The sequence below is a fragment of the Moschus berezovskii genome, chromosome 22, assembly GCF_049115385.1.
Source record: "Moschus berezovskii isolate FMDL1 chromosome 22, NW_MosBer_1.0, whole genome shotgun sequence".
Lineage (NCBI taxonomy): Eukaryota > Metazoa > Chordata > Mammalia > Artiodactyla > Moschidae > Moschus > Moschus berezovskii.
In genome coordinates, this window is record NC_142481.1 from 29,542,402 (window position 1) to 29,566,986 (window position 24,585).

A 24,585-nucleotide genomic window follows, 5' to 3' on the forward strand; every position below is an offset into this window, starting at 1 on the left:
ATTGACCGACTGATTGATTGATTAATTGATATATTGCAGTTGTATGGTTTGGGGCTTCCAGCTTCAGCTGGGAATTGATTTTAATCTTCACAGGTTAAGAACAAAAGCTATCAAATCCCTTACAGGAGATGGTGATGAGACAAAATCTTATTAAAGAGAAACCGACAATTTATCATCTCCCAATAGCTCCAGGCCCAATTTTGTGTGTGTATTCTTGCCAGGATCTCAGTGTCTTGTTCAATATCTAATTTATCTGGAGCTCTGTTGAGGGAAGAGCATCTCCTTCATTGAAGCACTGCCTCCAGTTTTCACAGAGTAACAAAAGGAGAGGACTTGGTACCCATAAAGGGCTTAGTCTGTGTAAGGGGACACAGGCATGTTTTCTCTGAACCTTGCACCGTGACAGTTTTCTCCCAAATGTTTCGGTCCATTTTTTTTTTTTCTGATTAACCATCTTACATATAAAAACGTATTTATTAAAAAGCCTTTGACTGTGTGGATCACAACAAAATGTGGAAAATTCTTAAAGATGGGAATACCAGACCACCTTACCTGCCTCCTGAGAAATCTGTATGCAGGTCAAGAAGCAACAGTTAGAACTGGACATGGAACAACAGACTGGTTCCAATTTGGGAAAGGAGTAGGAGTATGTCAAGGCTGTATATTGTCAACCTGCTTATTTCATTTATATGCAGAGTACATCATGGGAAATGTGGGACTGGATAAAGCACAAGCTGGAATCAGGATTGCCAGGAGAAATATCAATAACCTCAGATATTCAGATGACACCACCCTCATGCCAGAAAGTGAAGAAGAATTGAAGAACCTCTTGATGAAAGTGAAAGAGGAGAGTGAAAAACCTGGCTTAAAACTCAGCATTCAGAAAACTAAGATCATGGCATCTGGTCCCATCACTTCATGGCAAATAATAGGGTGAAACAATGGAAATAGTGACAGACTTTATTTTTGGGGGCTCCAAAATCACTGCAGATGGTGATTGAAGCCATGAAATTAAAAGATGCTTACTCTTTAGAAGAAAAGTGATGACCAACCTAGACGACATATTAAAAAGCAGAGATGTTACTTTGCTGACAAATGTCCGTCTAGTCAAAGCTATGGTTTTTCCAGTGGTCATGTATGGATGTGAGAGTTGGACTACAAAGAAAGCTGAGCGCCGAAGAATTGATGCTTTTGGACTGTGGTGTTGGAGAAGATTCTTGAGAGTCCCTTGGACTGCAAGGAGTTCCATCCAGTCAATCCTAAAGGAAATCAACCCTGAATATTCATTAGAAGGACTGATGCTGAAGCTGAAGATCCAATACTTTGGCTACCTGATGTGAAGAACGAACCCATTGGAAAAGACCCTGATGCTGGGAAAGATTGAAGACAGGAGGAGAAGGGGATGACAGATGATGAGATGGTTGGATGGCATCACCGACTCCGATGGACATGAGTTTGAACAAGCTCAGGAAGTTGGTGATGGACAGGAAGGCCTGGCGTGTTACAGTCCATGGGGTTGTGAAGAGTCAGACATGACTGAGCAACTGAACTGAAACATCTTTTGTTTTTGTTTTGTCACCTTGATTTTAGAATTTTTCTCTTGCCCTTGCTAAGTACTAAAATATTATTTAGCAAAACATATATAATGCATTGCACAAGCTAATTAACACTTCTAACAGCACACATAGGGCTTCCCTAGTGGCTCAGAGGTTAAAAGTGTCTGCCTCCAATACGGGAGACCCGGGTTCGATCCCTGGGTCGGAAAGATCCCCTGGAGAAGGAAACGGTAACCCACTCCAGTATTCTTGCCTGGAGAATCCCATGGACGGAGAAGCCTGGTAGGCTACAGTCCACGGGGTTGCATAGAGTCAGACACGACTGAGCGATGGAACAGAACGGAACAGCACACATAAATTGGACCTTCTGACCAGTGGGAATGTTCATCTCATCTGGTTTGGTCAGGAGGCTGCCTTGTTCAGCACCCACCACAGAAGAGCTGAGTCTCCAGGAAGAAGGCTACTGGACATGGATTTGGACCTATGGTATTGACTGGGCCCAATACTGTTGGCCCAGATCCTTCTCCTACTCCTAATCACTGGGTCACAGTGATTGGTTCTGGCCAAGAGGGGGTGGGGTCATGGGACTCAAGTGTGGCCTATCAGATTCATCCTTGGGCGTGGCATGTGGGCTCTGAGAGATTTTATTTCCACCAGGTTTACTAACCTGGGAGGGAAGGGGCAAGGCTGCTGGTGTCTGCCTTTTCAGTTATAAGGGGAGAGTGTACTTAAGAGCTGAGGAGGACACGGTCAAGTTCATAGATGGGAAGAGAGCCATGATCATAACGAGCTTCCTTAGCTCTTCACTTATGTGACTCAGTGAATTCTTTCTGCACTCCAAGTTAGTTTAAGTTGTGCTTCTACCACTTACAATCAAGTCTGAGCCAATATAGGTGGGTTTATTTTCTCCATTTTACAAAGCGCTAAATTGAAGCTCAGAGTGGTTGAGAGATTGGAGGCTCACACAAGTGGTAGCTGGCAAAGCAGGTTGGCCTGTCTCAGAAGCTGCTGGAGTAAGTGTGAACTAGTATCGTAACACTGCCCTAGATATGCCTTCCTTGAAAAACACCTGGTTTTATCATCAAGACTCATAGCCCGTTCCAAAGAATCAGTCACCCCAGGGTGACCAGGACACCTTCCTCTGCTCTCCCATTATTCCTTGACTTACTTCATAGTCATACTTCACTTTCTTTCTAAGTAGCACTGAGTCGCTTCAGTTGTGTCCGACTCTTTGCGACTCCATGGACTGTAGCCCACCAGGCAGCTCTGTCCATGTAATTTTTCAGGCAAGAATACTGGAGTGGGTTGTCATTTCCTCCTCTAGGGAGTATTGCTGACCCAGGAATTGAACCTGAGTCTTTTACATGTCCTGCATTGGCAGGCAGGTTCTTTACCACTAACGCCGCCTGGGAAGTCCTGTTTACTCTCTTATGTTTTCACTAAATATAGTAAAATTATTAACATACAGATATGAGAGTTGGACTATAAAGAAGGCTGCGTGCTGAAGAACTGAGGTTTTTGAACTGTGGTGCTGGATAAGACTCTTGAGAGTCCCTTGGACTGAAGGAGATTAAACCAGTCAATCCTAAAGGAAATCAACCCTGAATATTCTTTGGCAAGACTGATGCTCAAGTTGAAGCTCCAATACTTTAGCCACCTGATGCAAACAGCTGACTCATTGGAAAAGATCCTGATGCTGGGAAAAATTGAGGGCAGGAGGAGAAGCGGGCAGCAGAAGATGAGGTGGTTGGATGGCATCATTGACTCAATAGATATGAGTTTGAGCAAGCTCTGGGAGATAGTGAAGGACAGGGAGGCCTGGCATGATGCAGCCCATGGGTTTACAAAGAGTAATACATGATTGAGCAACAACAATTGATGCATGCACATTGTAGAAGTTACAGAGAAGCATGAAGAAGTCAATAAATTTACTCTTAATCTTGCAACCTAGAAGAAATCAGTATTAAAATGGTGTGCTGTTTTCTCCCCATGCAAAGGTTTCACCTCATTCATCTGTGCCTAGAGAACAGATAAAATTGGCTCACACCATCACTCCATGGCTTGCATAAAGTCCCATGTCCTGGACGTGAGTCCAAGTTCTGTCCTCTACTAGGTCTGTGATCTTGAGCAGGTCACTTAAGCTCCTAGAGCCATTTTCTGATCTGTACTTATATAGAGGGTGGTACAAATAACATAATTGTGGTTTCTACAAAAATTTTTTTCTTTCTAGTCACAAAAAGCTTTTACAAAAATTTCTCTGTGGCATCCCAGTGTATAAAATAGAGAAAGAGGAGCCCCTTGGTTGAGTGCAGAGCCACCTCTAACCCCCTGTGGTCTGTTCTGAGCCTTCAGGTGAACTGCGGGGCACAGGGAGCTATTTAAAGACCCTGGTCTATTATTAGGTCATTTCCAAAGTGCTTTCATCTAAGAAACTGGAGGAAAAATGGCCAAGGAAACTTTACAGGGCTGGAATCAGAGACAGGATAGGCCAAGTGGCGAAGAAAAACTCAACACATTCTCTCCTGTGATACTAAATTAACAATAACCCTACCCAGAGTCCATTTTGAGAAGAAGATGGGGCTGAGGAGAGTGAAGTTCTCCTTCTGGAGTTTACTTGGCCATTGCTGGTCAGGCCCTTCTTATGAGGATCCCCTCCCCTTTCTCCAACTGCATGTCTAGAAGGGAGGGGACAAGCTAAGGATTGAGACCACCAACCCTATCTACATAGATGCCCAAAGACACTCCCCTTGGTGCTGGGAGTCATGCAGACGTATCTGTTGAGTACTCGTTCTTTGCCAGGTGTGTTGCAGGTGCGGTGGACAAAACCAGCCATTGCCCTGCTCTCACCTTCTCTGAGAACTTGCTAGCTCACTGGGGAGTTAGATGTGAACCATCCTATTGTCTAATTTTGCAATCTGGCATGTTAATGTAAAATTGCATTCTTTGTATATGATGGATGGATCCAGTCTGGGAGATCAGAAAGACTATGATCACATTTCAGCTATGATCTGAAGTTGACAAGCGTTCCATGCCAAGGAAGAAGGTTGTGCAAAAGCCCTGTGGTGGGCAAGGGCTTAGTATACTCCCAGGACTGAAAGAATCTAGTGTCTTCTGGTGTGCAAGATAAGCCTGAGTTGGGGGACAGGGACCAGGACAAGCAAGTTCATGTGGGCCATGCCAACAATTTTTTTTTTTAATCCTGGAAACCATGGAAAGCCAGAGGCTGTGGCACCTGCCCGTTTGAGAGATTATGGAAATTGTTCCCAGGAAAGGGCCTATAGAGATGGAGAAAGGCAGATGCATCTGAGAACTTTCAGATAGGGAAATAAAGACTTGGTAGTATATATGTTAGAGTATATTCATTTTCTATTGCTGCTATAACAAATTACTGCACACTTAAGGCTTAAAAGAATAGCAATTTATTCTATTTCAGTCCCAATGTCCAGAAGTAGAAATAAATCTCAAGGGGCTAGAAATCAGTCTTGGCAGGGCTGGTTCTTCTTGGAGGATCCAGGAGAGAATCTGTTTCTTTCCTCTTCTGTATTCTAGTGACTGCTGACGCTTTTGGCTTGTAGCTGCATCAGTCCAATCTCAGCTTCCATCATCACATGACCCTGTCCTCTTCTGTCACCACATCTCCCTCTGCCTCCCTCTTTTAAGGACTCTTGTGATTACATTTAAGGTTCACCTTGATAATCCAGGATGATCTGTCTGTCTTGAGACTGAAGATACTTAAGATTCGTTCATCACATCTTCAATATCCCTTTACCAGTAACAGGTTCACCGGTTTCAGGGACATCTTTGGGGACGATCATTCAGTCTATCTTATAAGGCAGGGAAGAGAAGAGAAGAGATCATGGGTATTCTAGCTTTTGAATTGAATAGATGGTGCTGAAATGGAGTTGGGGTCCAAGATGTTTTGGTCGCACTGAGTTTCAGGTGCCTTTGAGACATCCAAGGGCTGCTGTCCATCAGGCGGTTTGGAAACACAGATCTGGAGTCTAGAAGAAAGGTTTGGGGCTAGAGACACAGATTTGAGACAGAAGACAGTAGACTAAGGCTGTGGTAGAAATATAGCAGAGTGTGAATAATGTGGCCTGGATGAGTTTGTATACGAAATAAGAGAGCCCACGATCAAGGCTTGAAGACCTCTTAGAGGGGAATATTGGAGTAATGGCAGTTTTCAGGGAGAATCAGAGAGATAGGAGGAAAACCAGTAAATTTCTGACTCAGAAGGCGAGGAGGAGATGATTTCAAGGAGAAGGGACTGATCAACTCTGTCTACAATGTCTGAAGGCTCAAGTAAATTGAGGATTGAAAATGCCCATGAAACTTATCACATGAACTTCTATGTCAGAATGGGAGCAGAAGACACCTTAGGTTGGAGCAGGTTGAGGGAGTTCGTGGATGGGAAGAAACCAGAGAGCAAGTGTAGAAAATTCTTCTCTATTATGTACATCTTTCTCTCTCTGTATGTATTATATACTTACAGCCAGCTTCCAGATCACACTTTACCCGTTGCTTCCTCAGGGGAGGTTTTCCCGACCAGTTGACCCTCACTTTCGTGAGTCCTAGCTCTGTTTCTCTGTGGCCCTGATCGAAAGCTGGGGAAATCTGTTTGTTTGTTTTTCCATGTGATTATTTTATCTACGTCATTCTCCCTTACTGCTTATGTAAACTCCTTGAAAGTCGGTTCTGGATCCACTATTGTTCCCCATTGTATTCTGAGAACATAGTCCAAAGCTGGCACATAGTATGTACTTGAGTGAGTTTACTGAATGAAAAAAAAAAAAGATCAAAAAAAGCTGCAACTGTGAGATCAGAGATGGAAGCAGTTTTGCTTTCTAGAAGGAAGCTTGCTATATTTGAAAGTGCACAGACCTTGAATTCAAAAGCCGAGTTTTAAATCTAGAAACGTCTGTCTTTCAGTCCTGTGGTTTTGGTAAAATCAGATTAGCTGATGTTTGGAGCCTCGGTTTTCCCAGCAGTATGATGGAATGATGGCTTTAATGTAGATTATTCCATCCACCTGATTGAGGCTGATATGCATTTTTTCTTTCCAGAGCCCTTCTGCCTTGTCAAGAACTGACAATCAGACATGTAAAGCAATTGGAGACATGGATTTTTCAGAAGTGATACTTCGGGAAACTAGAAATGAAAACAGTATGAAGGAGAGCCTGGCATACAGTAACTATTTAAGAAATCCTGCCCCTTAGTTGGGTTGGTTTGCATTTTGTCCTCAGCATGTTGTGGCTGGGCCCTCGTCAATGCACGAGGAATGATGTGCTAATTAGAGGAAGTGCCATGGTGGATGCTGGCACCTGCTAATGTTGATGAGGGCCCATGGTGTCTGGGCAGAGAGAAAGGGGCTGGGAGGACTGGATCCTCCTCACAGGGGCTTAGCCTTCCTCTTTCCTGATGCCATTCCAGCTGGGCACCTGGCAAAGGAAACCGAAGCCTTTCCCCACTGTGCCCACACCTCTGAGGTCACATGCAGAGATGGGCTGCCTGCTGGAAACCTGCAGTGACTCCGGTTTATTAATTTGTGCCCCTGTAATTAAACAGTCATATTAATTAGCATTTCTGCTCATGTTTCTTCCTTCTTCATGTTAGAGTTGAAGCTCAGAGTAATTATTTATATGATTTCTCAATTTGTTTTGGTTTCTGTTTTCCCAAAGTGATACTTCTGCAACATTCATACATAGCACTTATTTCGCATGTCTGATTGTCATCTCTTGACAAGGCAGGATTGCTCTGGGAGCAAAATTTATCAAATGCTGTCTGTGTTACGGGCAGTAGGTAATTCAGAGCACCCATTCTTTCGAATGTATTTTCAAGGAAATTTGCAATCTCTGTACACACTGCCAGCAGTTCTTGGATGTTTTATTGTGTGTGTGTTATATGTTGTGCATATGGCAGCATGTAAAACTTTTTTGTGAGGCAATTATTTCTTGGTTTGGTATCATCACAATGAACCACCATTTTGTTTTTCGAGTACTGGGTGAGAATAATGGATATAACCTGCATAGCACAGAGGGGGTCAAGTGTTTTATGGCTTGGTTTAGGGATCTCCTTTTTGCCAAATATTTCGTTTCATGGTTGATGGGAATATTCCTTCCATGGGCATTTATGGGACCTGTCGAAGCAGCTGCTGTCACTCAAGGTGAGGCAGCCACTAATCCCTGTTTCTGAAGTATTTATTTCTGCCCCCCCACCCAGGAAAGATAAGATCAAGGTGATTAATGGGTCAACACATGAAACCCTGAACACACAGGCAGACAGTGGAATATAGTGCCTCAGCAATGATCTTCACACCAAAAGATGCAGTCACAGGAGACCCATAGGTAGGCAGCTGGTAAGGAAAAGAAGACAGAGGAAAGGAATCAGTAGAGGGGAGAAAGGGAGTGAGCATTCGTGGTGTCCCTGGTTTGCATTGGACACTGTGGGGACATATTCTCTTCCTAGTTATAGAGCTCCAGCAGCTTTGGCATCTAGCCCTGTCCCGAAGCCCCATTTTATAGATGTGAAAGTAGAGGCTCAGGTGAGGATTGAGTGACTCCTCCAGGACTGTCCGCTGGAAGGTGTCACAGGCAGGATTCAACCCCCCACCTGATTGCAGAGCCCAGCGCCCCCCCATCTCCTATGCAGTGGCTGCTGCTGCTAAGTTACTTCAGTCGTGTCCGACTCTGTGTGACCCCACAGACGGAAGCCCACCAGGCTCCCCCGTCCCTGGGATTCTCTAGGCAAGAACACTGGAGTGGGTTGCCATTTCCTTCTCCAATGTGTGAAAGTGAAAAGTGAAAGTGAAGTCGCTCAGTCGTGTCTGACCCATAGTAACCCCATGGACTGCAGCCTACCAGGCTCCTCCATCCATGGGATTTTCTAGGCAAGAGTACTGGAGTGGCTTGGGCACCCAACGCTAATTAGCCTGTGCTTTGGAAAGCATGAAAGAATTTACCAGCAACTCACAATCCCCAGACTGTCCACTGTATGCCAGGCTTTCTGCTCTCAGGATGCACAGTGCTCAGTGCCATGTGGGGAGTGTGTGACTAGGGAGTCAGAACCAAGTCCTCAGAAACCTTTAAGGTCACAGAGATAATATGAACTCTATGTGCCAGGCTTGTTCAAAACCTTCTATATTTGTGATCTCATTTGATCTGCACAACTGCTGCTAGAATAGGTACTGCTATTTATCCCCATTTTATAGGTGAAGAAACTGAGGTGAATGGAGAAGTGAGAGAAGTGGGTTTGATTACTGCTGTCATCCTAGGCCTGGACTGGAGGTGGCCGGCAGGGACTGGGGTCTTGTAAGTGACAGGGGCTGGTCCAGCCTGGAGTCCAGATGGAGCTGCCAGGCAGATGGAGTGTCCATGACAAGCTCTGGGCCCTGTGCCGCACCTGGCCTGAGGGCTCCATGTGGGAGGCTGAATGATGCTGTGGGGATATGGCCCATTCTCATAGAACTGAGGCATGAGCAGAGGGTAAGTGAAGCCCAGACAGGAAGCACTGAGCTCTGAGTCCAGCAGCAGGACAGTCAAGAAAGGAAAGAACATGGGCTTTGGATTCTGGCCAAACTGGGTTCGCATCTTGGCTTCCTCACTTACTTAATGTGTGACTTTAAACAAGACACTTAATCTCTTGAGACTAATGTTTCTTCTATCAAATATGGGCAATAGGACTTGCAGGGTAGTAATGAAAATTACATAAGATGTTGCCTGGAAAGAACTGTAGTCAGTGCTTAGTATAGGATGGGCATGCCATAGACATTTGAGGAAGGACTAAAAGGAAAGAACCCAAGTGAGGAAATCATGGGCTACTTCATGGAGGAGGTGGCATTTGAATTGGGCCTTAAAGAATGAATAGGGATGACCTGGGGGTTCCCCGGTGGCTTGGCAGTAAAACATCTGCTTGTGATGCAGGAAGCTCAAGTTCAATCCCGGGGTGGGGAAGATCCCCTGGAGGAGGGCCTGGCAACCCACTCCAGTGTTCTTGCCTGGAGAATGCCATGGACAGAGGAGGCTGGCAGGCTATAGTCCATAGTGTTGTGAAGAGTCAGACACAACTGAAGTGACTTAGCACACACACATGCACGCAGGATGATCTGACTTGTACGTGAACAAAGGCCAGAGATGAGTCCAGGGTGGGCTTGCTGTGGGTGCCTGCTGGGGCAGGCAGGGTAGCCCAGGAAACTCAGTGAGGCTCCAGGAGGTCTTGAGGGCATGAGGAGCAGTGTTCCCCATGAGGTCCCTACCGTGGCCATTGACCTGGTTAATACTGATTGAGAACCTGCCATGAGCAGACCCTGTGCCTGGTGGGCCCACATATTATACCCGCCTCCCTGTAACGAGAGCCTCACTTTTGGAGTTGGTTGTCTAGCTCACTCAGGTTGGACAGCAACTCAGCCTGACTAGCGAGGCTGGTTAGGGGTCCAAATCTTTTCATCACATTGTCCCTTTCATCTTGCATCACCCCTTCCCTCCTTGTAAAGATGAGCCCCCAGGGTTGTATGCATTGCTGGAGCCACTGCCCGGCTCCAAGAATCTAGGGGTTCAGCCCTTATCTGAACCGAGCTTCCCAATGAAGACATACACATCACTCACGAAGGCAGTTCTTCCTGGCACCTCTGGCACAAACATTCTGAATTCTAGTCGTGGAAATAATTTAGAAGACGGAGATGAAGGTTATCATTTATTTAGGGGGCTTTATCAACAGAGGCCCTCTCTGACTTTAATAAGTGAAATGTGTTGCAGAGAATGGGGATCACTGAGGCATGAGACACTGTGTCTGCCCACGGAGGGCTTTGAATAATTTACATCCCGGAAAGATATTTTATGACAGTGCTCATAATCTTCTTATTGGTTCAAAATCAACATTTACAGCACACGTCTTTGAACTGATGCAGCCGATAAGCTTATCTCTTTATTATGTGACACGAATCAGTCTGCTCAGGGAAGGGTGGTTTTGGGGAAATTGATTTCTCTTTGGATCTCGATATTTTTCTTTTCTCCCCAAACAGCCGATAAATAATAGAGGTCAGCTTATTAATATTTCATTTTAATTAATATATTAGTAGAGGGAGCTCTTTTAATTTGAAGGGGCATGGCAAGGAGGGCTTGCAAAGGTAATTCATCTGGAGGCTGTATCTCTGATTAGACCTGGCTCCAGAGAGGCGCCCACCCTCATCTGTCTTGACCTCCCAGCATTGGTGGGGGGGCGGTGCAGTCAGGGAGTGGAAGGGGGCTGCAGCTTTTTCAACAGGAGCCTTTTTCCGGTGATTGGCTGAGTCTGATCAGTCCAGAAGAGGAATCCTGAGGCACCAGGCACCTGGCAGATGATAAAGAGAATGTTTTGCTTGCACGGTTCTGTGGTGTGTGGGGCATGCTGATGAAAGGGCAGGGAAGGAGGTGGATTATGGCACCTAAAAGTCCAAAAAGCTGTCTGTCTTTCTGTCTGGGCATGCACATATACATCTCTCACTTGCAAGGTGAATGCAACCAGTGCCAGCCTGAAGGCAACCTCATTTTTTATTTAAAACACTTTATTTTTATTTATTTGGCTGAGCTAGTTCTTAGTTGCAGCATGTGAACTCTTACTTGTGGCATGTGGGATCTGGTTCTCTAACTGGGGATCGAACCCAGGCTGCCTGCACTGGGAGACTGGAGTCTTAGCCACTGGACCACCAGGGAAGTCCCGTAAAGGCAGCTTTAGAGTTCCATACCAATGACCAAATGGTACCTCTGTGTTTCATTTGGGAAAATTAATCCCTTGCTCTTAGCCTCTCTATTCTCCTTCACAGACTGGGATAATGGGCGTTCATCTGATAAGGCTGTATTGAGAGTTGCTGCTGCTGCTGCTGCTAAGTCACTTCAGTCGTGTCCAACTCTGTGTGACCCCATAGACGGCAGCCGACCAGGCTCCGCTGTCCCTGGGATTCTCTAGGCAAGAACACTGGAGTGGGTTGCCATTTCCTTCTCCAATGTGTGAAAGTGAAAAGTGAAGTCGCTCAGTCGTGTCTGACCCTTAGCGACCCCACAGACTGCAGCCCACCAGGCTCCTCCATCCATGGGGTTTTCTAGGCAAGAGTATTGGAGTGGCTTGCCATTGCCTTCTCCCACTGAGAGTTAAGTGTGGTCATTTATTTAAACACAGCTCTATTCTGAGTAGAACTTATGATTCTAAACTGAGAGGTCCCGGTGCCCAAGGAAGGAATTGTTCCACCAGGAAACACAGCTGGATTTTAGGAACAGGAAGCTAAAACATCTCTTGGACTTTGGGGTTCCTTGTGCTGCTAAACCAGCAGGCAAAGTAGGGGGTCACTGAATTGACCCTAGGAAAGTGACCTCAGTTGCCATGGTTAGTTGGGTTGCTGCTGCAGCACAGGAGGTGGGCAGGGAGTTTATGCTTGGAACCCAGGGGGTTTGCTGGGTGACTGCCAATACTCCCTTTCCCAAAGTCCTGGCCAGTGTGACTGTGCAACACAGTCAGAACCAGACCACCGAGGACTCCGACCTCAAAGAAATGAGGCTTGGTTCACCTTCAAGGTAAAGAGCCCTCCCTAGCCGAGGGTCAGGGGGAGGTGGGATGGGTGGTATATAAAGAACCTGTGATTCCAGACTGGAGCCTGATGGCCAAGGACTCAGGTGAGAGGATGGTCCATTTGACTGTACCCTGCAGTGACTCAGTAGCTGATGGGACTTCCATGAACTGTGTTTTGGTTTGGGGACTACTTCTCACCCAGACAGTAATGGATGCCCCGGCTTTCTGGCTTGGGAGACTGATCTTTCTGGAACATCATTTTGCCCTGTTGCCCTCTGGCTTTCTATCAATTTTGGTCAATGGTGGGATCAGAGAGGAGGTGGGGGATGGGAGGAGAGTGAGCTCCCTGCCCACGTGAGCCTAAGAATTGACTGTGTCTATTGACATAAAGTCACAGAACCCTTTGCAACACAGCCCGTTCTGTCCAGTTCTAGCTCTGAGTTCTGGGAACATCCCTTCCCTCCCTCCCCATGGTCACAAGTCCTGGGGTCCTGCCCTGAACATCTCTCGTGTCTTTCCCTACACATGTGTGAACAGGTGCTTTATCAACGTCTCCCTCACAACCTGTTGGAGTGTGTCACCATCCTTTTTCCTGGCAGAGCCCTGATGAACGCAGATAGTAGCCGTGCAGATATGGGCTGTGATCTGGATGGGCTGAGTATGCACATGTGGACAGGGGATTGGAGGATGTAGTGGAAAGTTAGGAGACCGGGTGAATGCTGAGTTCCCCCAGGAGGGTTGTTTAGCTTCTCCTGACCTCTGTTAACTTCAGTATGTAATGCTAACAACTATTATTATTATCATTGAAGAATATAATTATAATTATATATATTGTACATGTTATATTACATCATTATATTATACTATTATATCATGTGATGCATAGTTATTAAATAATTATAACTGTATAATTATAATAACTGGGAGTAATAATAATGTCTCCACAACAGGATGAAATGAGTTTCAAGTTGGAAGGAGACTAAATAAAGACCTGGCATGTGATAAGTTCTCAGTGAAGCTGTTCCCTCTCCAAGGCACACAGTAGGCTTTCAACTGATGTTAGATAAACCTGAATGAGAGAGAGAGAGAAAGTGTGTGTATGGAAGTAGGTTTGGGCCCAGGGGGTGGATGAGGGTCATGCTGGAAAAGAGACAGGTCTGCCTGCAGAGGTCCTTGAATCTATATGGAGATTTCAATCTGGGGAACATTCAGAAGCATATCTGTTTGGGCAAGGGGGATGAGATCAGAGAAGGCCTCCAATACCAGGGTCATTCTGTAAAGTCAAGGCGGGACCTGGAAGTGCGTGGCAAAGGCTTCTCTGAGGAAGGGAAATTGTCTGGTCCAGACTGGAAGCAGGGAGGCCAGAAGGGGAGGAAGGTGTGGCTCACAGAGGGAAAGGAACAGGAATAGACACTGTGTCCTGTATGATGATCTCGGCCTCCAGCCCTCTGGCCTCTAACCCTTGGGCCTCCCCTGAGAAGTCAGTGTCCATTCAGGCCTGAAGCTCCCCTACACTTGACTGGAGGCCCACTGGGAGGCATGACCTCTCCCAAGATGATCCACAATTCAGAAGCACATTGGTATTTCAAAATGAACACAGCACACAGGTTTATAAGAGGAATCTGGGACCAGGAGTATAAATTAAAAATTGATGCTTCAGAGTCAGGCATAGTCCCACCGTCCCAGGCAGGTGGACTTGGGGGTCTTTTCGCTTATTCTTTGAGCAGGTATTGGCTTCTTCCTTCTCTGTGCTGAGCTGTGGGCAGGAAGGAAGGCTGGGAGCAAAGATGGACACAGGCTTCTGTGGCTGTCCTTGAGGAGGTGTTTGCTGCATGTAATTAAGGACAGCGGATCGCTGAGAGCTCTTTCCTCACTTTTCAATCACAAACATTCCATTAGTCACATTGCCTTGGAAGTCCTTTGACAGTCTCGTGGGTAGTTGACTCAAGAATGGGCGCTGACTGTCACGGTGCAGAAAGTTCCTGATGCAGGCTGACGACGTGGACACACTTGGGTGGAAAGGAGCCGTATGCCCCGAGTGAGAGGTTGGGCAAAGACCGAAATGGCCAGAGGGTTAGTTTAGGGTGAGGCGAGTGAGGCAGGCTTGTGCCAGTGCAGGAGCAGATCTGCTCTTTATTTAAAACTGTGATAGTTTGTCTGTCACGGGTCTCTTGGCATGAACTTCGATCTCAAGAACTATCACATTAAGATATTCTTTATCTTGATTCCCGAATGTTTTGGCCCCTTTAAATTTTGCACCCAAGCCTAGCGCCTCACTGCCCTCACCCTAGTTCCGGCTCTGTGTGCACTTAATTTCTTTACAACTCATCCCTGAAACCTGGCAGAGACCAGGAAGCTGCAGCATGTTATTCTTCCAGCTTCATAAAATTCCAGAGCACATTTCTGGGCACCTTCATCAAAGAAGCGCCAAGATATGTGAGGGTCTCTCTACAAGACCGAGCGCCAGGGCTCCTTAAAGGCAGTGGAGCTGGTCCGTTTCCACCTACAAACTCACTTGTGGCTTTTGAGAAATCCCTTAAGCAATCTGGTCTCCACTTCTCCATTGGCAAAATGAGGGGATGGGACAGATGATCTTAATTGAGGCTCAGTCTTCTGTGTTGCTCTGCATTTCCTGGTGGACCGTGGGGGAAAGATCATGGCAGGCACATCGCCAGGCCAGCCCCCGTTCAGAGTCATGGACTGAGAAGAGGTCAGTGTGAAAAATCACTGGTGTTAAAACAGAAGTGCTGAAGTGATGTTCTCTGGGTGTGAGCAAGGGAGGGAATATTTATTGGTCTCTCAAACTTCTTCTGAGAAGATAACGGCTTGTGCTAGCTGTTGAGGGAAGCGCAGAGTGGAGTTAGGGCGAGCTCGCACCCGCCCTGGGCTGGTGGGCAGAGTCTTGGGGATGGATTGATGTCTGGAGTGAGAGGGAGAGGATGCCACAGGCTCAATGGTGTGCGGAGTCAGTCCAGAGACGTATTTTAAGGACAGTCTGGGGAGGATTCTTGAAAATGGGGAGTCTTGAAGGATGTGCTTCTAATGGTGGCAAATGCTGTGAACCCAAAGAGGAGCCTGGGCCATTGGTCAGGGTCCCTGAACGAAGCAGATGGAAGGAAGCAGATGGTGCTCTCAAATGGAAAAATCGATCAGTCAATAAGTGGACTAGTTATAGCAGTTCAGGGATGGTTAAGGGAAAATCAGCAAGGGACAGGGAAGCGCTTTGGGGCAGCATTGGAGAGTCTTTACCATCCTGGACCTGAACGAGAAGGGGAGAGGATGCTCCAGGACCTAGAAGCAGCTGTCAGTGGGGATGAGGGCCAGGATAGGAGCCGAGGCTTTCAGGGCCAGAGCAGCTGGGGTCAGAGCTGGGAGTCACAGCCTCGCTCTCCTCTCCTTCCGCACTCCCGTCTCTTGTCGGCATCTCCCACGGGATGGACCTTGAGTGATATCGTTCGGACAGGGCAGTGTCCTGGGGCCCAGACCAGGGTGGAGAGGGAGTCTGGTGGTAGCTCACTGGGTTGGGTGGTGGGGTAATCAAGTGAAACTGTATCTGTGTCTATGATTGCGTGGTTAAAGGGTGGAGGAGGAGGGAGAGCCTTCACACCCTTGCTCGCTTACTGCTCACAACACCCAGCTGGGGAGTGCTGATTATCTCTGTTTTTCAAGCGAGGAGTGACAGTCGTCTTAGCCAGCTGCGAGTCCGCGAGTGTTTCTAGTGGGGGTGGGGAGGGGAGTTTGACCTTCTCCTGGGGCCCCTGCAGGGTGATTTGATTCTGCTGCTGTGCTGTGATCTCAAGGCTCTGTCGTGGTAAGAAGCTGTTTGATGATTCCTGGTTGAGAGGAAAACATCTCCCTGAAGGCAGGGCTCAAGGAAGGAGCCAGGCAGAGGGAGAAGACGCTCGCACACATGAACTGCGGGCATTGACATGGGTCCTGCCAGTGGCAGGGGTGTCAGCCATGCTCTGTGAGGCTGGCCAGACCATGATGGAGCTTGGGTCCCCTGAGTGGGGAGGACTGCGCTGATCTTCAAACTGGGCCTCCGCAGATCTTCAAACCTACTTTCCTGCCTGCACGTCTTCAACCAAGCAGGCTTTCTGAATGCTGATGAGATGCCAGGTCTGGCTGGCAGTGGAGGCTTATCTAGTGAATGAAAACATCTCAACATCTCCTTGTCATCATCATCATCTGTCTTCTCTTCACAACCAGCGCTGACTGAGCTTTGCAAGGTTTCAGGCTTTGCATTCAGTCCTACAAGTCAATTGATGCATTTAATCCTTGCAACAACACAGCGGGGCTGGGTGTTCATGTCTTTCTGCTCAGAGAGACCCAGGCACTGAGGGGCTTGCACTGGAGTGAGAGATACTGACCAGAGAACCGTCTGGTGCAGGATCAGGGCCACCATCACAGAATCGTATGCAGACCTTCCTGTCTGCTGTGTGTCCTTGGTCAGGTTTCTTTTGCCATGGTTCCCATCATAGAATTCTCCTGTGAGGCTGTTTGGAGGGTGAACAAGCTAACCTAGTGCCTGGCATACGGCACGGCTGGACAGATGTCAGCTGTTCCATTGTGTGGCTCTGACTGCCCCATCACAGCTTCTTTTGGTCGTTTATCTTCCTCCGTGCTTCCTCTCTGTTTTCTCTCTATGCTTTCCCAGCCCAAGGGCCTCCTCCATTGGCTTGGGGGTTCCCCCAAGTACAAGGTCTTGAGATTTCCCAGTCACGCTGCCCCGTTAAGTGTGTATTATGCTTGCATTCTTCCTGACTGGCCCCTTTTGATTCGAGATGAGACTCCAAGTCTTGGATGGAGCAATGCATGTGCTCTTCCATTTATGCCAGGGAGCAGCCTCCCTTCTGCTTTCCTTCCCTGATTCGCATTGTGCAAGGGCCTGGGAGAACTATCAACTCCTCTTGTTGGCCCTGCTCTTCCACTGGGTCTTTCTGAGGGGAGCCCCACCCCTCAACCCTTTGTCTCTACTGCAAGTCATTGAGCTTCCCTGGGGTTTCTGCCTGAGGCTGAGCAGGTGGGACTTGGTCCCTTGGTGGGGGCTGGCCTTTGGATAAAGTTTCAAACACAGGCTGTAGGATCCTGAGACTGGAGCGGAGGCTGGGAGGTGAAGGGAGTAGACTATAAATGAAAAGAACAAGTGAAGAGGCAGGACCCTGAGGATGAAGGAACTGCCCAGAGAGCCAGTGGAAGGTGATGGAGGCTGTATGGCCTGTCCTGATTGGCTCAGGGCATCCTGATTGGCTCGGGGCGTCCTGATTGGCTCGGGGCATCCTGATTGGCTCGGAGCGTCCTGATTGGCTCGGAGCGTCCTGATTGGCTTGGGGCGTCCTGATTGGCTTAGGGCAGGAGTGAGACCAGCTAGGGTATCCATCTGCCTGCACGCGGTGGCGCTGGCGAGAGAAGATTGGGAAGAATCAGGGCACATGACAGTGCGTAATGAAGCTCTCAACCTGGGGCAAAGACATTTTTATTAGCTCATGCATGTACAGATGTAGCAATTTTTAGAACAGGAGAACAGTGACAGGTGCCCTGCAGTGCTCCTGCAGTGCTGAGCGATACATTCTGTATCTCAGGCTCCGAGTGAAAGCGGGGAAACTTGCCCCATCTCCCCATGATGGGGTCCGGTGTCTCAGGGAAAAAGCAGCTGGCCTCTATTGCTACAGTGCAGAGGTTCTCACATTCCGGCATACCAGACTCAACCTGGAGGGCTCGTTGGGTGGGAAAAAACCCAAAAAGAACATCCATGGGGATTCTTTTTAGTAAATCTGGAAGGGGGCCTGAGAAGTCACATTTCTAGCAAGTACTCCTGTGCTGCTGAGGCCATTCTTCTGAGGAGCCACAGTTTAGAGAACCATTGCCTGAGAAATCTGTAGTTCATTCCACACGGGGACCATGTGGAGTGTGGCTCCCTTTGTCAGTACATTGTCAGAGTTCCTTGGGTGGTGCTGCTGTATCAACCCACAAATACCCGGACTGCATCCCCACTCATCAAATCAGCTTCTGAACACGATTTTGATGACAGAATTGAGACTTATTATCTTAGGCCATAGTGGAGAGGCAAAAAAAAAAAAAAAAAAAAAAAAATCCCGACAAAAATACAACCTACACGACAGATAAAAAACCTCCCAATTATTTGGGAGGTTTGACTCATTGAATCAGCCAGCAGATATTTCTTGAATATGAACCTGTACCAGGAATTGGGCAGACAGTGGAGACGGAAAAACACATCAGCTATGGTGGTAAATAATAGACAACAGATTCCACCAAGGTGGTGCGTGTCCAGGTGAAGCAGGAAAGGTGGCATCAAGGCATGTGTATGTGCTTGTAATGGCCTTAGGCTCTCCCACTGCTCTCCTTGGGGAGGAACCCAGCTGTCTGTCACTTGGCATATGGTTCCTGTACATCATTCACTGGAAACAACACGTTGGTTCTCAGAGTTTCTTTGGGTTCAGATTCCTCTACCCACACAGCACCATGAATATAGACTAATTACAAGCAAACTCTCAAAAAGAGTGATTATGCGGCAGCTGATTTACAGCATTCTTTTTTATCCCTTCCCTGTCTGTGGCTGGGAAATGGAAGAGGCGGCTTTCTCTGTTAAACTTCAATGAACCCTGGTCCCATTGCCTGCCTTGGGGAGGGCTGAGATTTCTGTTGACTGGGTGAAGTTTCCCAGTGGTTCCCCTAGGCACCCCCTCAAAGCGGCAGAGAGCACCCTCAGCATGCAGACTGGGCTGGGGGCGGGTGGAGCTGGGCATGGGCGGAGGATGGCGTTTTTCTCCCTCTAGTGATGCTTTTCTTAGCAGTAAAAAAGAACTAAGACAAATGACACTATTCTAGGTGTTTAGGTGTGTATATATGTCTGGGTTTAAAAATGTAACGACTTTAGCCTTAAGAAACCTTACCTTCAAAGTCCCTGTTGTGTCAATTTTGTTGTGTGACCTCAGGCAATTCCCTTCCCCTCTCTGGGTCTCAAATGACAGAATTGGATGAATTGACTTTAACATCCAAAGGATTATGAACTTGAATACAGTTGACCTTTGAACAACGTGGAGGTCAGGAGTGCAAACCCTCCTCACAGCCAAAAATCTGCCTATGACCCTCTGTGTCCATGGCTCCTCCATATATGCAGATTCAACCAGCTGCAGATTGTGTACCACTATTGGTTCCACTATTGTTGTTCAGTCCTAAGTCGTGTCAGACTCTTTGTGACCCCATGGACTGCAGCACACCAGGCTTCCCTGTCCTTCACTATCTCTTGGAGTTTGCTCAAACTCATGTGCATTGAGTTGGTGATGCCATCCAACCATCTCATCCTCTGTCTCCCTCTTCTCCTGACTTCAATCTTTCCCACCATCAGGGTCTTTTCCAATGAACTGGCTGTTCACATCAGGTGGCCAAAGTATTGGAGCTTCAGCATCAGTCCTTCCAATGAATATTCAGGGTTGATTTTCTTTATGATTGACTGGTTTGATCTCCTTGCAGTCCAAGGGACTCTCAAGAGTCTTCTCCAGTACCATAGTTTGAAAGCATCAATTCTTTGGTGCTCAGCCTTCTTTATGGTCACCCTGTCATATCCATACATGACTACTGGAAAAAGTATAGCTTTGACTGTATGGACCTTTGTCAGCGAAGTGATGTCTCTGCTTTTTAATATGCTACTATACTATAATAGTATTCTATTATAGTATTTACTGTTGGAAAAGATCCACATATAAGTGGACACATGCAGATCAGAGTGTGTTGTCCAAGGGTCAGTGAACTGTGTTTTAACTTTGAAAACCAGGGTATGACACAGTTAGAGGCATAGATGGAGACAGAGTCATTTGTTTTACTGATGGAGATCCTGAGGGTTAGGAAGTGGAGAAGGGACTTGTTGGTATCAGAAGAATGGGGAAGACAGCACTGTCCATCTAATAGTGTTCTTGTGGGGATTCAGCGAGAGCAGTGGTCTCCAGCAGCCTAGTCTGTAAATCTCTTGAGGGCTGGCCGGAGTAGCCCCCTTCACCAATTCTTCATCTTTGTTCCTTAGTTTCTAGCACAAGGCTTGGCACATGGTGAGTGGTTATTAATTTCTGGATTAAAAAAAAATGTCCTGGACTATGGGAAAGCAGCTCTCCCCATGCCTGGCGAATGGAACACACTTAAGTGTTCCCTCCTAAGGCATGTGATCAGTAGGTGGTGGAGCCAGTGCTGTGTTCACATCTCACGGAGATGAGCACGCCTGCTGAGGGCGCTCGTTTTCAAAGGCAGCCTGGGCCCTTCCAGTTTGGAAATGCAGGCAGAGAGCTTTTTGCAGCTTCTGTCTGTTTGCAAGTTAATTTCTTCAGGTGGAGTTTCTTTTTTACTTATGTATTTTAAACGATACTCCAAAATAAAGCATATCCCTTCGTTAGTGTTCCTGCTGGCCACCCTGAGTTCAGCATTCCTGGGCACCGAGGCTGGGGAAACAGCAATTTGGTGATGGTGTGCTGACCTCCTGACTCCTCCACGTCATCAGGGCAGGTGGCCCTGGACTTGTATGAAGCCAGGTGGACTTCAGAGAGGGTGTAGCATCCCTCTCTCTCCTCACTCACGGCTCGTTTCTTTCAGGGTGTAGACATGGACTCAAGGAGGACCCAAGAGAAAGAGTGTTGGGAAAGCCTGGGAACTCAGCACTCAGGCACAGGGAGGATGCTGAGACCCTCCACTCTTGCTTTCCCCTCTGGCAAGGCCACTTCCTCCCTTGTGATTTTGTGAGCCATTCACCTGTCTGCTTCCCTTTCCTGTAAGGACAGTGGGTTCAGGTGCTGTTTCCTCATCTGGAACACTAGTTGCTGCGGTTGTGTTGGAGCAATGCCCTCTCTGCAGGCACTGTGCTAGCTGCTTCCATACTGCGTGAATTCCTAGCAGTCTCACTAGGGAGCTACTCTGCTCATCTCCAAGACGATGAACCTGGAGTCCCAAGGACTCAGTCCCTTGTTCAGGGACTTGAGGCTAGTATGCTACAAAGCGAGGATTTTGAGGGTATCAAAGTCCCTGTGGTTCAGACAGTAAAGAATCTGCCTGTAATGCAGGAGACCTGGGTTCAATCCCTGGGTCAGGAAGATCCCCTAGAGAAGGGAAGAATACTCCTGTCTTCTTGCCTAGAGAATTCCACGGACAGAGGAACCCAGCAGGCTACAGTCATGGGGTCTCAAAGAGTTGGACACGACTGAGTGACTAACACTTTCACTTTTTCCCTTTCAAGGTCCTTATGTTTCCCAGGACCCATTGTTGGTTCCCAGCTTCACTTCCCTACAGTATTCTCAAAGGACCTGCCTTTGCCCTGTGTGCTTGGCGATGGCCTTTCACCCTCCTGTACGATAGCTCTTGTCCCCAGCTCCTTCTCTTAGACACATGGGTCACCCGCCATCCCTGCATCTGCCATCAGGGCCCCAGTGATTTCTCCATCCTCCCCTCCCACCTCCCTTCACAGAGCATCTGTTCCAATGGAGCCAGACTCCTCCTGCCCTCCCCCGCCTGCCCCCACCCGGAACTCCTACCACAGTCCTTACCCACCACTGCCTTTCTTGGGCAACATATCCTGACTCTTGAATAGACTGTAATTTTGGTTTTATGTTCCTCACTAAATTTTTCCATCTGGTTTTAAGTCCCTCTATTCTAGAAGTCCTTAGTGGTCATTTATGTCAGTAGCATCCAGCTCTCTGGTGGGCTTGCTAAAACATAGATTTCTGGGTGCCACCTCCACCGTCTCTGAGTCACTTCATTTGGGATGAGGACTGAGGGTTATGCATTTCTAACTTGTTTCCAGTTGATGCAACAGATGCTGGTCTGGGCTTTCGTGTATTTACTAAGAATCTCTTAGGGCCTTGTTACTGAGAGGGAGGCCATCCACTGCCCACCGATGTCTGAGAAGCTGTGTGTGGGGAGTGGATGCTCTGCCTGTGAGAAGCCTGCAATCTCGGTAGCAGCAATTCTCAAGCTCAAGTACACTTTAGAATTACCAGGGGAGCTATAAAGATACTCGGTGCCTGGGCTCCATCCCAGAGCAGTTTGAATCAAAATCTCTGAAGCGGGGCCTGCTGTTGTTGTCGTTTTTTTATTTTTTTTGCATTCCCCAGAGGATCCTGAAGTATAGCCAACCAGGGTTGAGAACCACTGGTCTAGGGAGGTGCAGTCTTGTAAGTGGAAACTCCCTCTGCTAGAATCAGCCACATTTTTAAACACAGACCCCAGGGAAGTGGTTGGGCGGAGTTGAAGGGAAGGGCTTGAGTCAGGGGTCAACAATCTTGGGTCTTAGTTCCTTCTCTGCTTTGTGGCTTCAGGCAAGTGTCTCAGCTTCTCTGATCTCTGTTTCCTCTGGAGCCCGGTATTTCGGCAGATCTGTCCTCCTAGTGATCCTAAGAAAAGCAATGCCACGAGGTTGGATCTGTCTCACTGCAGACATCAGTAAATTCAAGCGCTGGTGCATGCTTGCATGCTAAGTTGCTTCAGTCGTGTCTGACTCTGTTTGACCCTATGGACAGCAGCCCACCAGGCTCCTCTGTCCATGGGATTCTCTTGACAAGAATACTGGAGTGGGTTGCCATTTCCTTCTTCCCAAGTGCTGATACATAACTGAAAATAACAAAGGAGAAATTTAGAAAAAAATGCAGTTGACAGGGGTCAGAGGTACCAATCGTCCCTAGAGTCCAAAATCTGAGTATAATTTCCAGTTAGCCCTCTGTGTACACATTCTTCCGTATCTGTGGTTCCGATCTGTGGGATCAGTCAACCAAAGGCTCTGTCATACTGTCCAAACCGTCTGCCAGTGCAGAGGCGTAAGAGACGTGGGCTCATTCCCTGGGTTGGGAAGATCACCTGGAGGAGGGCGTGGAAATGCACTCCAATATTCTTGCCTGGAGAATCCCATGGACAGAGAAGCACCAAGAATCGGACACAACTCAAGCGACTTAGCACAATCACGCGTGTTGACTATTTTAAAAAATCCACATGTGAGTGGATCCATGCAGTTCAAATCCATGTTGCTCAAGTGTCAGCTGTAAAGCAAACCTGTTTATTTGGAGACCCTAAAACAAAATGAGAACATAGGCTGGCAGGCCCATGAATTCCTTCTTGTCTAATAGAAAGTAGCATGGTTTTTAATGTGTATGTGTGTGTATTTTTTCTCTAATTTTATTATTGGAGTATAATTTCTGTACAACATTGTGTTAGTTTCTGCTGTACAACAGTGAATCAGCTATTTGAATATATACACCCCCCCCTCTCTTGAGCCCTGTGCCCCCACCCCGCCCCTCTCAGTCATCACAGCGCACCGAGCTAAGCTCCCTGTGCTGTGCACTCTCAGAAGCTTCCTACTAGCTGTCTGTTTTCCACGTGATAATGCACACATGTCAGTGTTACTCTCCCAATTTGTCCCACCCTCTCCTTCCTGCTCTGTGTCCACATGTCCATTCTCTGGGTCTCTATTCCTGCCCTGCATATGGGCTCATCTGTACCATTTTTCTTGCCAGTGGGGCTTTTCTAAGAGCCATGGTTCTCAGACTGTTGTCGTGCGCAGACCAGCACCATCAGTGTCCCCTGGGAACTTGTTAGAAACAGATCCTCGGGCTCCACCCCAGATGCCTTGAGTCAGAAGCTCCACGGATGGAGCCCAGCAGCCTGCAGTTTAACACACCCTGCAGGTGGTTGGGATGCCCACTTCAGTCTGAGAACCGCTGAAGTGGAGAAATGTTGGTGTCACTTGCAGCTCCTCCCCAGTCCCACTGCCATCTGAGCGCAGAGTTGATATCAATCGTGGACGCTGTGTGCCCCACAGGACACCTAGTTTCCAGCTTTATTAAACAGCAAGAACTATAAGAGAGCTTGGCAGCTCGTGTTTGCTGTATGCATTGGCAGTTTTTGCCTTACACAAATTATGTACATTTTCTCCTCCTTTGGCTTTGGAATTGAATGTCCTTTGTTTAACACAGATGAAAGGGAGAAGCCTCTGCTGACTGAGATGGTTATTTTCCTCTAAAAGTGTTGATGTTCAAGTTCACCCTTGGGATTGCTCTATGGCTGCAGTTACAGGAATCTAATCAGATTACAGTGAAGTAAAGTTATCATATAGATGTGCGTTGTTCTGTGCAGGGGAAAGTGCCAGAACATTCCGGGGGAATGTCAATCAGCGGCTGGACCGTAATTCTAGTCGGCAAAAGGGTTGGCTTGAAAGGCTGTGGAGGAGAATGGCCACATTGTGTCAAAGCAGTTAAAAGGGAAGGGCTCCTTTACTTTCAGCACAAGAGGGCTGCCTGTAAGGATTCTAGGTCTGCTTTTGTGAATATGAGACTCTAAGAAGTGTTGCAATTGTGAGCTGTGGGGGTCGATGTCACCTTGATCTGCCAATTACTGCCGCCAGCAGTCAAAGGAGCTAAACATCTTCACATGCTTCCCAATCCGCTTTCATTTGATCACCCAAAGAGGTGCCTGGGACAATAGTCATTGGATGTGACATTGATGT